The sequence below is a fragment of the Lepidochelys olivacea genome (genome assembly GCF_965140295.1).
Source record: "Lepidochelys olivacea isolate rLepOli2 genome assembly, chromosome: 3".
NCBI lineage: Eukaryota > Metazoa > Chordata > Testudines > Cheloniidae > Lepidochelys > Lepidochelys olivacea.
Window position 1 is genome coordinate 62,065,089 of NC_140413.1, and position 13,220 is coordinate 62,078,308.

The following is a 13,220-nucleotide window of genomic DNA, read 5'->3' on the forward strand; positions in this document are numbered from 1 at the left end:
CTGTCAAAAGAAATCTCTTTTTAAGGAAAATGTTTAGACCTGTAAAACTCTGAATAGTTTTTCTCTTCCTTGAAAGTTACATTTTAAGATAAAAGCAAATGTGATATTATTCTCAGTGAATTTTAGAATGTGAAGAGTCACTGCTAATTATACCGCCTCTGTAGATATTGTAAAAGTACTTAAGGGTCTAAAAGAACTACACCAGTTAAGTGGTAGATAAAACACTAAAGCTGAAATGAAAACGCTTGTGGACTGTAAGCTCTTTAGGGTAAGGATTGTTAGCAATCAGTAACATAAGATGAGAGAAGCACTCCCTCTTATTCAGCATAAGGGGTGCCAAAGAGGCCCAGAGTAGAATATAACGTCTCTAAAAGCCTGGTTCTGGCCCGGGATAATTCCACCAGCACAGTAAATGAAGACGACCATGGGTGGTGGGTATCAAAGACTGGGGGAGGCTTAGTCTCTCGAAAGAGCCCAACGTGGCCCTGCCCATGCTCCACCTCCTGGCCTTGTCCTGTTTCCCCATGGCCAAGGCTAGTGGGGGCTGGCCTGCGGCCAGGGACTCCGGGTAGCTGGAGCTGACACTCGCATAGCCCACCTGACACTCCAGGGCTGGGGGCGCTGTGGGTCACGCCGCCCGCCCACCCTGCGTTCCAGGGCTGGAGGCAGTCAGGCAGCCCTGGGGTGGGGCGGGGTGGGGCTGATGTCCATGGGGGCAGAGCCTCAGGCAGAAGGGCTGGGCCAGGGGCTAGCCTTCCCAAGCCTGTGGTTTACCTGCTGGCCATGAGGAAGACATCTGCAAGCTGTCTTCTAAAGACCCCCCTCATAAGCCCTGGCATAAGGAGCATACTGGAAGTGGGCCTGGAGTGGGAGGGGTGTGCTGGGTGGTGAAGTCACAGCATGTAGTACTACTGAGATTCTGGACAATGGTGGTACGCAGAGGCAGCTCGAGTGGAGACAGTTTGCTATAACTCAGGCTGCCCAGCAACGCTGTCTAAATTATTCTTGGGGATGCTCCAGCCCCTGGAAAAGTCCAGAAAGAGGAGGTTGCAAAGGTGGTTTAAAGCCACCTTCATCTCAATCCTCCCTCTGGGCTGTGAGTCCAAAACCCATAATATCTAAGTACTAATCTAATCTATCCAGTCCATCAGATTCCAACATTTTCCATAACCTACCTGAATGTTTTACGCTACCATCTGAGAGGACCACAAAGTCCACTTAAAGCATTCTGGAGAAGAGTAAGGCATTGGTATAATAATGGATCCAAGTAAAATAAACAGAAATACTGGGTGATGTGTTCAAAGCTTGTATCAGGAATCCATGAACATGGTAGTCTGAACGACACCATTTTTTTTAGTACTGAATGAGTAAAATTCAAGAAAAGGAAAAGAAAATAATGTTCAATGAACCTGGAAAAGTGCTAGGCTTTGACGCAATGTAGGTGAAGGCTTGAAGAAAGATGTAGTTTCCTGAACAGTAGTAGCCGTATCCCACCCTTCACATTTATTGGCTCAAAGCCGAGGTCATTTCCATGTTCCTTATATGGCGTTTCTTTGTGTTGAATTGTACCTATTCGGTATTAAAATAACCTCTGTTAAAATTTCAGACAACTGTTTTATGTATTCTTGATCCAAAGGTTGAACGCATTACAACCTTTTGTATCCACACTGGAAGCTCTGTAATACTTTCATATTCAGTTGTAAACATTATTTAATAAAAGAACCATATCAAAACTGAGAGAAAACTATCCAGGACATATAGAAGGCAAAATATTTAGAAAGTATTTGGGATAGTTTGTCTCAGATCCTGAGCTGTGGCCCAGCACAACCCAGGAAGTGCAGGTGCAAAAGTAGCTTTAAACCACATTTGTGTTTCCTCAAACATGGAGCTGACAAGCCCTTAGGCTGGTTCCCAGCACATATTAGAGTAGCCTTAATCTTATGGCTGCCAATGACCCCAAAAGTCATTCTGACAGCCAGGGATCGCCAAACTGTAGGAATACCTTGGTCACATCCCCTTTTCCTGACCATACCCAATGTACCATGAGCAGTTTAATGTAAAAGCTGGCTCCAAAGCATGTGGGAATCCCTCAAAGCACAGAGAATTCTCTGAAGCCTGACTATGAAATGGGTAGCAGCTTTTCACTGGCAGAGCAGTGTAATACTACCCCTCTGCAGGAGAGGTCAGGGATTTTGTGTTCTACTCGTAGTAAAGATGGATTGTGCAATATTTCATTGATCAAGCAACAGTCATGAATTTTAATAAGTCAATGTTATCAAGGTCAAAACAAGGGAACATCAAGGATACGAATAGGCAGCCAATTTGTAATGCTGATTTACACTGAATAGAATTGTAAGCTAAATCTTTGCTGTAAAAAGCAGGGAACCATATGAAAACATAAAAGTCCTGACTCTATGCATCCTAAACAAGCACAGATCCTTCCAAATACATCAGTCAATTGTTCTCAGAACCACTCCAGTCAGGATCATTTGTCACCTTCTGTAATTCACACTTACAAATCACACACATATACAGGAAAATCAGATCTTCACTAGAAACCTACAGCTATTATATAGATTACAAAGTTCTTACAGTGACTTATTATGGCCAAGAAGACACTTTCATTTTAAGCCTCTGTTTCAAGCCATTTATAACTTTCTGGGAAAAGATTATCTATAGGTCATGGTAGTAATAATTTTACAGTTTACCTGCCAACTCACACAGAAAGTAAGTCAAAGAAGTCTGAACAGCTGAGACAAGTCGATGTTGATTTATAAATAAATAAAATAAAAGTTACAGAAAACAGGTGCTGGGGATTTAAAATATGTTCTGGAGTGAAGTTTATAATAGCTGTATAGAGAAAGGTCAGAGCTTATCTGTCTTTATTCTGGTGTTCTATTCAGTTGCTGGATGACACCGTGCAGACAAATCTCCTACTTAAAGAGCAGATCTTCTTTTAAGAAGTCTCATACAACTAAGTAGAATCTAAACAGGCAGTGATGTTTCAGGAGCATGACACCACCTCATTCCCTATTTCAGAAGGACATTCTCATTTGTGTACCATTAGAGTTTGTCTGGCAAAGTATTTACTAACAAACGAAGCTAAACTGCAGAACTTTTGCACACTCAGTTCCAATTTCCACATGTCTAATGAACATTCTGTGTAACAAAAGAGCTTCACATATTTTAATATATTCATTAAATTATAATGTAAAACACATTAATAGATATTAAACAAGCTTTTCTATTGAGTTTTCTAGGCATGATATATCCCCAAAACATACAAGCTAGGCAATATTCAAAAACCGTGTGCCAAAAAATCACTAGAAACTATAAATAATCACTTACAGTGCTACATAATCTGTGCACTTAGGCCCTAATTCTGCTTGTACTAAATTAAATAGCTAAACTCCCATTGACTTCAATGGTGCAGGAGCAGGGCCTTTAACCTTTACTTACTAAGTAAGTGCTAGTTTTAATAACCTATGAGTACAGTGATAGAAGTTAGCAACTTCGTTGTCAGCGGGTTACAGGTATTTTAGTACATATATATATTCTCTATGCCCTTACTTCAACATTCTTGGATCTGAGCATTATGTACTTGTTTACTGGTTTTATTTTTAACTAAAACTAAAAGGAACATCCTTATTTTAAAAACGGAATTGCCTTAGGGTCTGCCAGCTTACAACATCAGGAGGAGCAAGAGCAGTTTCATGGCCATTCTAAAGGAAAAACTCTTTGTAGAGGGGGAGCTCCAGTCTGATATGTATTGAGCAACAGACTCCCACAAAAATGTTTCCTGCAATAAGTCATGGGCCTGGAGTGTTCTTGTCTGCACCTAAGAGGAGTCAGATACTAGGAATCTGATTTATTTTTCCTCATTTAAATAATAATGCATAGCTACCTATTACACAAGTGTAATTTGAGGCTTACATACAATGATGAGTAAAAGACCTTGACATTTTCAGATGGAAGTTGCCATAGACGTGCTAGATGTTATTATTGTAGGTTTTTCTATGTACGTTTTGAAAAAGTGGTCAAAAGTGATGAGGTATATGAAAGATTGGTTGCATATTTGTGAATTTAAATTCACACATTTGTATTTTAAATATTTTAGAATATTGTATTAAGCCAAGACCAATAAAAATGGAGGGGAGTAGCATTGGCAATAGAAATGGTTTAATCAAAGAGACATTACACAAAGAATTGATATCTTTCATGTTAGAATGGTTTAAGGGAATTAAAACATATATTGCATTGAAATGAAGTATGTATCATCTGAGAGGTGAACCAACAACATTTTAGAAGCTTTGAACATTGTGCTTGCTTTTAATTGCTTCTACTGTAAATATTTTATATTTGTATAGATTTTCATGGGGAGGTTAACCACATTATTATGCTTTCACGAAGGTGTGTAGTTATTCTTTCCCTATAAATTACCATAATGCAGTGCAGGCTTACAGCAGGGGAAGGCTTCTCCACAGCCTAGGGTTGCCAGGCATTCAGTTTTCGACTGGAATGCCCAGTCGAAAAGGGACCCCGGCGGCTCCAGTCAGCACCACTGACTGGACTGTTAAAAGTCCAGTAGGCAGCGCAGCGGGGCTAAGGCAGGCTCCCTGCCTGCCCTGGCTCTGCACAGCTCCTAGAAGTAGCTGGCATGTCCGGCTCCTAGGTGCAGGAGTGGCCACGAAGGCTCTGCACATTGCCCCTGCCCTGAGCACTGGCTCTGCAGCTCCCATTAGCCCAGAACCACAGCCAAAGAGAGCTGCAGGGATGGCGCCTGTGGGCATAGGCAGCACGCAGAGCCCCCTGACCCCTCTGCCTAGAAGCCGGACACTTTCGGGAGTCACCTGAGGTAAGCACCGCCCAGCCATAGCCAGCACCCCTCACCCCCTCCCGCACCTCCAACCCCCTGCCTCAGGTCAGAACCCCCTCCCACACCTTAACTCCCTCCTGGAGCCCGCACCCAACCCCCCTGTCCCAGCCCTGAGCCCCCTCCCATATCCAAACTCCCTCCTGGAGCCCACACCCCCTCCCACACCCCAACCCCCTGCCCCAGCCTGGAGCCCCCTCCTGCACCCTGAACCGCTCTTTCTGGCCCCAGACTGGAGCCCACATCCCCAGCCATAGCTTTCACCCCCTCCTGCACCCCAACACCCTGCCCCAGTCCAGTGAAAGTGAATGAGAGTGGGGGAGAGCAAGCAACGGAGGGGGTGGGAGTGAGCGAAAGCAGGGCCTCAGAGAGGGGGGTGAGACAGGGACAGGGCCTCAGGGAAGTGGTGGGGCAGGGGCATTCCATTTTGTGCAATTAGAAAGTTGACAGCTCTACCACAACCATCACTCCTCATCCCAGGCTCCCTCTCTAAACTCTCCTTACTTCCTTTAGAGTAACAGCCGTGTTAGTCTGTATTCACAAAAAGAAAAGCAGTACTTGTGGCACCTTAGAGACTAACCAATTTATTTGAGCATAAGCTTTCATGAGCTACAGCTCACTTCATCGGATGCACAGTATGCATCTGATGAAGTGAGCTGTAGCTCACGAAAGCTTATGCTCAAATAAATTGGTTAGTCTCTAAGGTGCCACAAGTACTCCTTTTCTCCTTACTTCCTATTTTTTCCACTTATATCCTCCTAGTTATATCGTTAAACCTGTGATTAGCACCGGGTGTTCATAATCTCCCCACAGAAAGTGTTTAATTGCTCACAGCTGAGCCTGCAGCCTTTCTCATGCTGTAGCAACATCAGTGCCCTGTCACAGATGTAGAACACAATTTTTAAAATTCCTATAAAACAACTCCTGTTTCACAAATTATGTTTAACAGCAATAATTAAACAGGTCTAGATTGTGCCATTTAGGGACAGCCCTGTGTCGGGTATGGAGATCTGGGTTTATCATTAGTTTCTGAACATAAAGTAAACGCACAAGAGCATGTTTATAATGTTACATACCCTGATTTTTTTCTGCATACTAGACTTTACATTCTTTTAATCCTTTAAGGTTTTGAATTTGTATGAAAAAAGATGTCAGCCTTTTTTTTAGTGTTGCATTTAGCTTCCAAAATAAGGAATATTCATTTTGCTCATCAGCAGCTTGTGTAAGTATTGAAACTTTGATTTGTGCCAACAATGACTACTAAAGAGTGAAAGCTCTAACCTGTCCGTTGAAACACACAAAATACTATCACTGCAGAACTGAAATTAGCAGAACAGCCCCAGTACTCACTCACAAAAAAGAAACAGTCATCTTTTTCCTATCACTATTTTTCCCTTTTCCAAATTGCCAAGTAGTGAAATTGGGTATCAATTTCATGATGAAGTTCATAAGCTATGCCTGTCTGTAATTCAGTATAAAACCTTCTTCCAAAATATGTCAGCAGTGCTTTCTCCTAATTACTTCTAAGTAGGTAATTTTTTTTAAGATATGTTGTGTCTAGCCTTATTAATAACCATGACAATCGTATGCAGTCTCTTGGAAAATATAATGTTGATGCTTTTGGTCCTTAGTTATGAGTATTTATTGAGAAGTTCTGGATCCAACCAGGCACATATTGACTTTTTCTTCAATAATAAAGTAGAATATATATTTTATGGCTCTCGTTTTAGTATACTCCATATTCCATTCCAGGTGTTGGTTTTCACCTGTCACTTTAACCTGTGGTCAGCCTCGCTGTGTGCCTTACCTCACCTCAACAGTTGAAATCAATTAGGACACTCAAGGAGAACAGCCTAATCCTGCAATCCTTAGTCATACAAGTAGAACCACTGAAGGCAGTTGCACTTCTCATATAATTATGAACTATTTGCATGAGAATGGATCGTAGGATTTGGACCTAGATTGTAAACCTAGGGCCAGATCCTCAGCTGGTGTATGTCAGTGAAGGGCCAATGAAACTATGCCAATTTACAGCATCTGACTCCTATGGACTAGATTATATGTGGAGGGCCCCCAACCAGTGCCTGGAAGTTGAAGCTAGACACATTCAGACTGTAAATAAGGCATAAATGCTTGACAGTGAGGGTAATTAACCATTGAAACAATTTACCAAAGGTTGGAGTGGATTCTCCATCACTGACAATTTTTAAATCAAGATTGGATGCTCTAGGAATTAATTTTGGGGGAACTTTATTGTCTGTACTATACAGGAAGTCAGACTAGATGATCACAGTGGTCCCATCTGGCCTTGGAATCTATGAAACCCTGGAATTCACTCCTACATTTATCACACAGTGCCAAGTTCGTTAACCTTTGGGGCATAGTCAAAGGCTTAGCTGTTTACCCAACCTTTCCTCTGATGTGGGGATGGGATTTTTAATTTGGGGTAGCGTATTCTTGTTTGTTAGCTAACAATGAAGTGATTTAAGTTCATTAAAAGATGGAAACCTAAAAGAGTAAATGGCTCTGCTAAACTACAAGGGAAGAAAGGGAGTAATCAAGCAGGATAAGGACACTGCAAAGTAGCGAACAAACTTCTCTGTATCAGCCTTCTCCACACAAGCAATGGTGCAATATCTACCCTACAACTATGCTTTGCAGGTAATAAAGAAGAGGTGCTATCAGAGTCTGATGTCAAAAGAGGAAGTATTGAAAGGAGTTGTAAATTGCAGTAAGTCTCCAGGATCAGATGATATTCATCTGAGTTCTAACATCAGGAGCCTAGTGGGTAGTCAAAACTTTTGAAGATTATTTGCTGATCCTGGGAATTACATATAAGCAAGCCTTCCATCAGTACCAGATATATCAGTTGAAAGAATAATAATAAAATGTGGCCTTATGTTGCTTTTATCTGTAGATTGCAAAGCACTTTACAAAGGAGGGTAAGTATCCTTGTCCCACTTTTACAGATGAGGAAACAGACACACAAATAGGAGGGGCGCCAGACCCAAAAGGTCACACAGTAGCCAGTGGCAGAGCTAGGAAGAGATCCCAAGTCTCCTGACTCCCATACCAGTATCTTATCCACTGTGTCACCTAGAGTAATAAAACACCTAAATTAGCATATGATAGGGACAACCAGACAGCTTCTGTAAAGGAAAATTGTGCTTCTGCAAACCCCGCTGAATTCTTGGGAAAGTGAACAGACTGGTAGATAAAGGAAATCAACATCAAGCAGATATATTTTCAGTGAGCTCCCGCAGGGATCAGTTCTTGGACCTACACTATTTAGCATTTTTATCAGTGACCTGGAAGAAAACATGAGTTCATCACTGATAAAGTTTGCAGATGACACAAAAATTGGGAGAATGGTAAATCATGAAACGGAGAGGTCACTGATTCAGAGCGCCTAATTGTGCCCATGAATTGTATAAAGTGCATTGTTAATTCCACTAGGCAGCAAGGTGCCTACAGGTTCTTCAATGTTCAGCCTAAATCCCCTTTGTAAATCTGGCCCTAAATTACCATCTCATTTCTACTGGTAAACTCTCCAGATTGGAGCGGAGACGTTGGTGGGCAGCATGTGGAAGCTTATATTGATCCATGTTCTGTAGATAAATGGAAGACTTCATTCACCACTGTGGTCAATCAATCTGGCACCTTTTATGACCATAGTGTGTACTTAAAAAAAACCAGAAAACGGGAACTAAATGCTCCATAATTTATGTGTAACTAAAGAATATTATGCTGTAATTTCCATGTTTACTTTCTTGTGCATTATACCTACTGCTTGCATGGTCTCTTCAGAGTCATCATCTGTGCTTTGATCTCTAAAGAAATCACTGGGGGACCATTTATCTTAATCTCTCTTACACATTTTTCATATACAAAGTTCCCTGTGTGGTGATAGTTTCAGTATTGTTAAAAAAACAGCAGGAAAAAACCCTTAGAAATCAATTAAACTTGCAGTTGTCTCTGAATAAAATTTAAACTGGTGTCGTTCTTGCGGCATGCATGAAATCTAATAATGTTTTAACTGTGTCTATAAATTGTACTAGAGCAAGGTAGAACTCAAAGTCCTTTTTCCGCGTTCATAGGGGCCAATGTAAATCTTGGGATGGATTCTTTGGAAGTTGTTGGAAAAGCCTGGTAAGAAATCTGGAGGTGAGCCTCGTGGGAGATAAAAGAAAGGTATTGAGGTATCCAGTTACAGATTAAATAATACATATCACATGTATGTATGAGAGACTATAACAGCCCATAATCTGAATTATTAGATTTTTTTTGGTTTTGCTATATTGTGAGTTTTTAATTGTATTTCAGGTAGTCTAATGTCCTTTGGATTTTTAAATAGTAATTTCCCTAACCATGCCAAAAATATAGATGATGCAGATTGTCAAATTGTGGATTATTTACTAACTACTCAACAATAGCTGCATCTCATACAAATGGTCAATTGAACAAATAATAAAAGTTTTAATTCAATAACTTACACTAGCTGCGTTATGGACACAATTTATCTGTCAGTATATTCCAGTTCACAACATTATTGTCCTTTTCACAGATCTGCTTACACTGCACAGCAAAAAGCCTGAGAGAAGTTTCCATAAATAATGCACAAAAATTGCAAAAACTTTGCAAAGTGAACACCTCATTACACAAACCTCTCAAAACTGTCAGTTCACCCCAATCTCACTGCAACTCCCATGCAATCTATTAGTCTAACCTTTATCTACTCATCCTTCAGATCTCCCTCCACCCCATCCATCAGTACTCCACATCCACACAACATATATTAGCAAAAAGCTGGGCTCTTCTCAGCAGGAGCATCTCTGACTACTGCGTTGCTCCTCCCTCCTGCTTTCCTCTTTCTGCTGGCTCTGGCTGCCATGAACTCCCTGCCCAGGGCTCATCCATTCCCTAGCTCTGACTCTCTCACTGGAGGAGGGAGGGAGGAACTGATGGCGATGATTGGTTAAAGAGGACAGGAAGAGGAAGGAATTATGGCCATTGGCCCCACTAGCCAAAACCAAGGTCTCAAAAGACAGGCGTAAGAACTGGAGGTGGTATGGCCAGCCAAGTCAGTGATTAGGCTCATTCATGCAACTTCCACTGTGCTGCTTTAGGAAATAAGCAGTATAGACCTTGATCCTGCAAGCATTTGGTTAACATGCTACATGGGCTGCAAGGTTTTTTCCCCACCATAAATTGACCAGAGATATGTAAGGCTGAGCACTAGGCCTAGTATACCACACTGAGCAAAGAAAAATCAGAAGCCCACTGTGCACCAGCTCCCTTATTCTCAAAAACACAGGCTAAGAGAGGAGCAGGATGCAGATAAAGAATGAGTGTGTTTGAACAGAAATGAGCTTAAGTCTCATCCTCAACATGTAAACGAGGCACTTACTACATGTGCTCCGTATTCAGCCTTACCCTGGTTCCTAGTAACTTAACAGCTGCCAGAATGACTCCATGTATAGATAAGCCATTACACATGCTCTACTGTGCACTCGCACATTGCAGAATCAAATTGCATATGCAGCTCAAGAACTAACAAAAAAGTGGATCAAGCCCATAAATATTTAGTCAGTTAGACTCTTGAATCAGCAAATACAAGGTTTGATGTAGCTAAAAACTCTGGAAGCAGACATCTTGCACTGGTATGTGGGAATCATTATCAGACAGCTCTACTGGACCTAAATGTATGCAGAATACAAAGCAGATCAACTAAATAAATTGGATATTTTTAAAAAAATGTTATGTACAATAGACCAGAACTTCCCAAATACAACTCTGGCATAAGAGAGGGCAATTCCTACTGACTTCAATAGGAGATGCAGCCATTTATGCTAGGGTTGACTTTGGTCTGTAGTCTAGCATGCAATTGTTGAAATTTTATGAAATGTTTGACTAGGACTGGAAAAGTACATGAAGGTCAAGTTTAACCTGCACTCACGAGTTTAGTGAATATGGAATTGGGTTGTTGAAACATCTATGAAGCAGCAAACTTTTCTCCTTTCCAGCAAGCAACAGGGACACCTGCTGCAGCTGAAGACATCCAGAATAAAAAGTGTGGCACCAAAACTTGTTGTGGGAGGGTTGTCTGGATTAATTCCTCTTGGACGCTGAATATCTTTGAACTCAAACATCCAAGCAAACTCAAACTTTCTATGAGTGGTTTGCTTCCAACCCCTGTAAACCAATCTCTACAGAGTCCACATGACTTTAGTATCCACAGGCCTGATCCTACAATCCTTGCTCACTATGAGTAGCACTTACAGGAGTATTTGCTTTGATGTCAACATGAGTAAAAGCTGCAGAACTGAACCCACTGACCCAATCCTGCATCCACATAGACAGAACCTTACACCTGTATATGCCAGTTTCCAGGATTGGGGCCTTAATTAGCACAGTTATGTCAGTAATAAGAAAGAGCCTCTCAAAAGCTGTGGATGGATTAAATCTATGTACATATACAACAGATAATTTGGCACTTTTATATTTCTTTACTTTTTGAGAAATCATTTAATCTGCAGTAGTTAATGGATTCCAAACCTTCATTTAAAAAAAAGCAGATTTTTGAGTTACAGAAGCTCTAAATACCATCTGAACTCATTTATATTTTGTTTAGCCCCATTACTAAGAAACTGTCCAATAGTATTTCCTGCTGTGCTAAGATCTTGTGCAAGATTTATGCTCAGAGCACATTTTTACAGCTGCATTATAAAGCCTTGAAAAGAGAGACAGACTTCAGTCAAGGTGATACAACTATAATAATTCTAGTGTAAAGACATTAACCCTTATGCAAGCTAAAGCATGTATATATATATCTATTTATACCAAAGGGAGAGCATGTAAAACTGTTCTAGGAGTGAATGTAACTGTTTTGTAAAAAAGTGATTTTATGTTCCAATTTAAACGCAAGAGGAAAAAAGGTTGCCATTATAACTTTTCAAGTTAAATTCATGTAATAAGTTCTTTTTATATATATTGTATTCTCTCCTTGTTTCTCACCTTTGGAATATGCATATGGGGGAGCAACCTTACCATTGAGGAGAATCACTAGCACCTCCTTAGTGCTATGCTCAATATTGGTTAATAAAAGGGACAGACAGAAGACTATTTCGTCTTGCAAATCTATCTTGGAAACCAAACATGTAAAGGATTTTTAACCTTTTAATTGACATTCTTGTTGTTAATTCATTCACAGTTGTGTGCAGAAATGTTTATATGTGACTTGGAACAGCTTTATAGTTTATTCAGAGCTAAATTTATAAGAATTCTCATTTCAGCTAAGCTAAAATTCCTGAAAGAATTAGAAAGGGAATTCAGTAAGGATTATGAAAAATATCCAACAATGTGGAATGCTGAATACTAGTCAAAAATATATATAAGACCATTTAATTACTAAGGAAATTAGGTATTTTATTAATACAAGAGAACAGCTGAAGAAGAAACATTTGCCTTGTTAATTTTTCCTCAAATACTTAAAGTGTTTGAAATTCTTACTAAAACAGCAAAAAACTTCTGTTGAAATACTTTAGTTTTTAATTTTAATTCTACAACTACAACAGGTTGTTGGGTTTTTTTAATATCAACTTTTGTTTACTCTACAGAGATTATTTTATGGAGAATAACCCCTTTTGCAGTTCAATCCACTACTTTAGTAATATACAGTATTGTGGGCCATATTCAACCTTTGGACACAACTCTCATAAACTTTGGTAAGAGTTGTGTATGTATAAATGGGCCACATACTGGCACAAATTCAGCAAAACATTTAAGCACTTTTAACTTTAAGCATGTGAGTAGTCCTACCACTAGACCATAGTTTATGGGCATATAGCACGGGACCTAATGGTAGACCAGGATAGCATATGGCTTTATTGTGGTAATATCTCCAAGCACAGAATCAAGCAGTGATTGATATTCTCACTAACCATTGAGCTAGCCATATCACTAATAGACATTATCTATATATTTTTTAAATCAGTTTACATTATATCAACTGCAACATTCATGCGGTTGGTGAGACACAGGCAGCTGGGAGACTAAGGGAGTAAGCCAGCTGAGGAAGGCAAGGGAAACTTAACTTGCAGATACTCTACAAGGATGAACCCACAATGGGAGGAAAATGGCACATTGTCAACACCAATGCTATCTCTTCCTCTGCTTGCACCTTTGGGAGGCTTCTACCCAGGTCCTTTCACAGACTCCTGATATCATCACTCAACTCTGAAACTTGGCCTCTAGGGCCCAGATCCACAAAGGGATTGAGGCATTGCTCAGTGTTGCAATGTCTAATTTTTAGATGCCTAGAAAAAAAATCACAGGAACAACAATGGGA

At 40.4% G+C, this 13,220-nt stretch overlaps 1 long non-coding RNA gene across 1 annotated transcript in view; it reads right to left on the minus strand.

The window, feature by feature from the left end:
• Window positions 1-13,220, minus strand: part of LOC311518456 — a 42,642-nt gene that overhangs the window by 13,576 nt on the left and 15,846 nt on the right. The gene's annotated exons all lie outside the window — the stretch shown is intronic.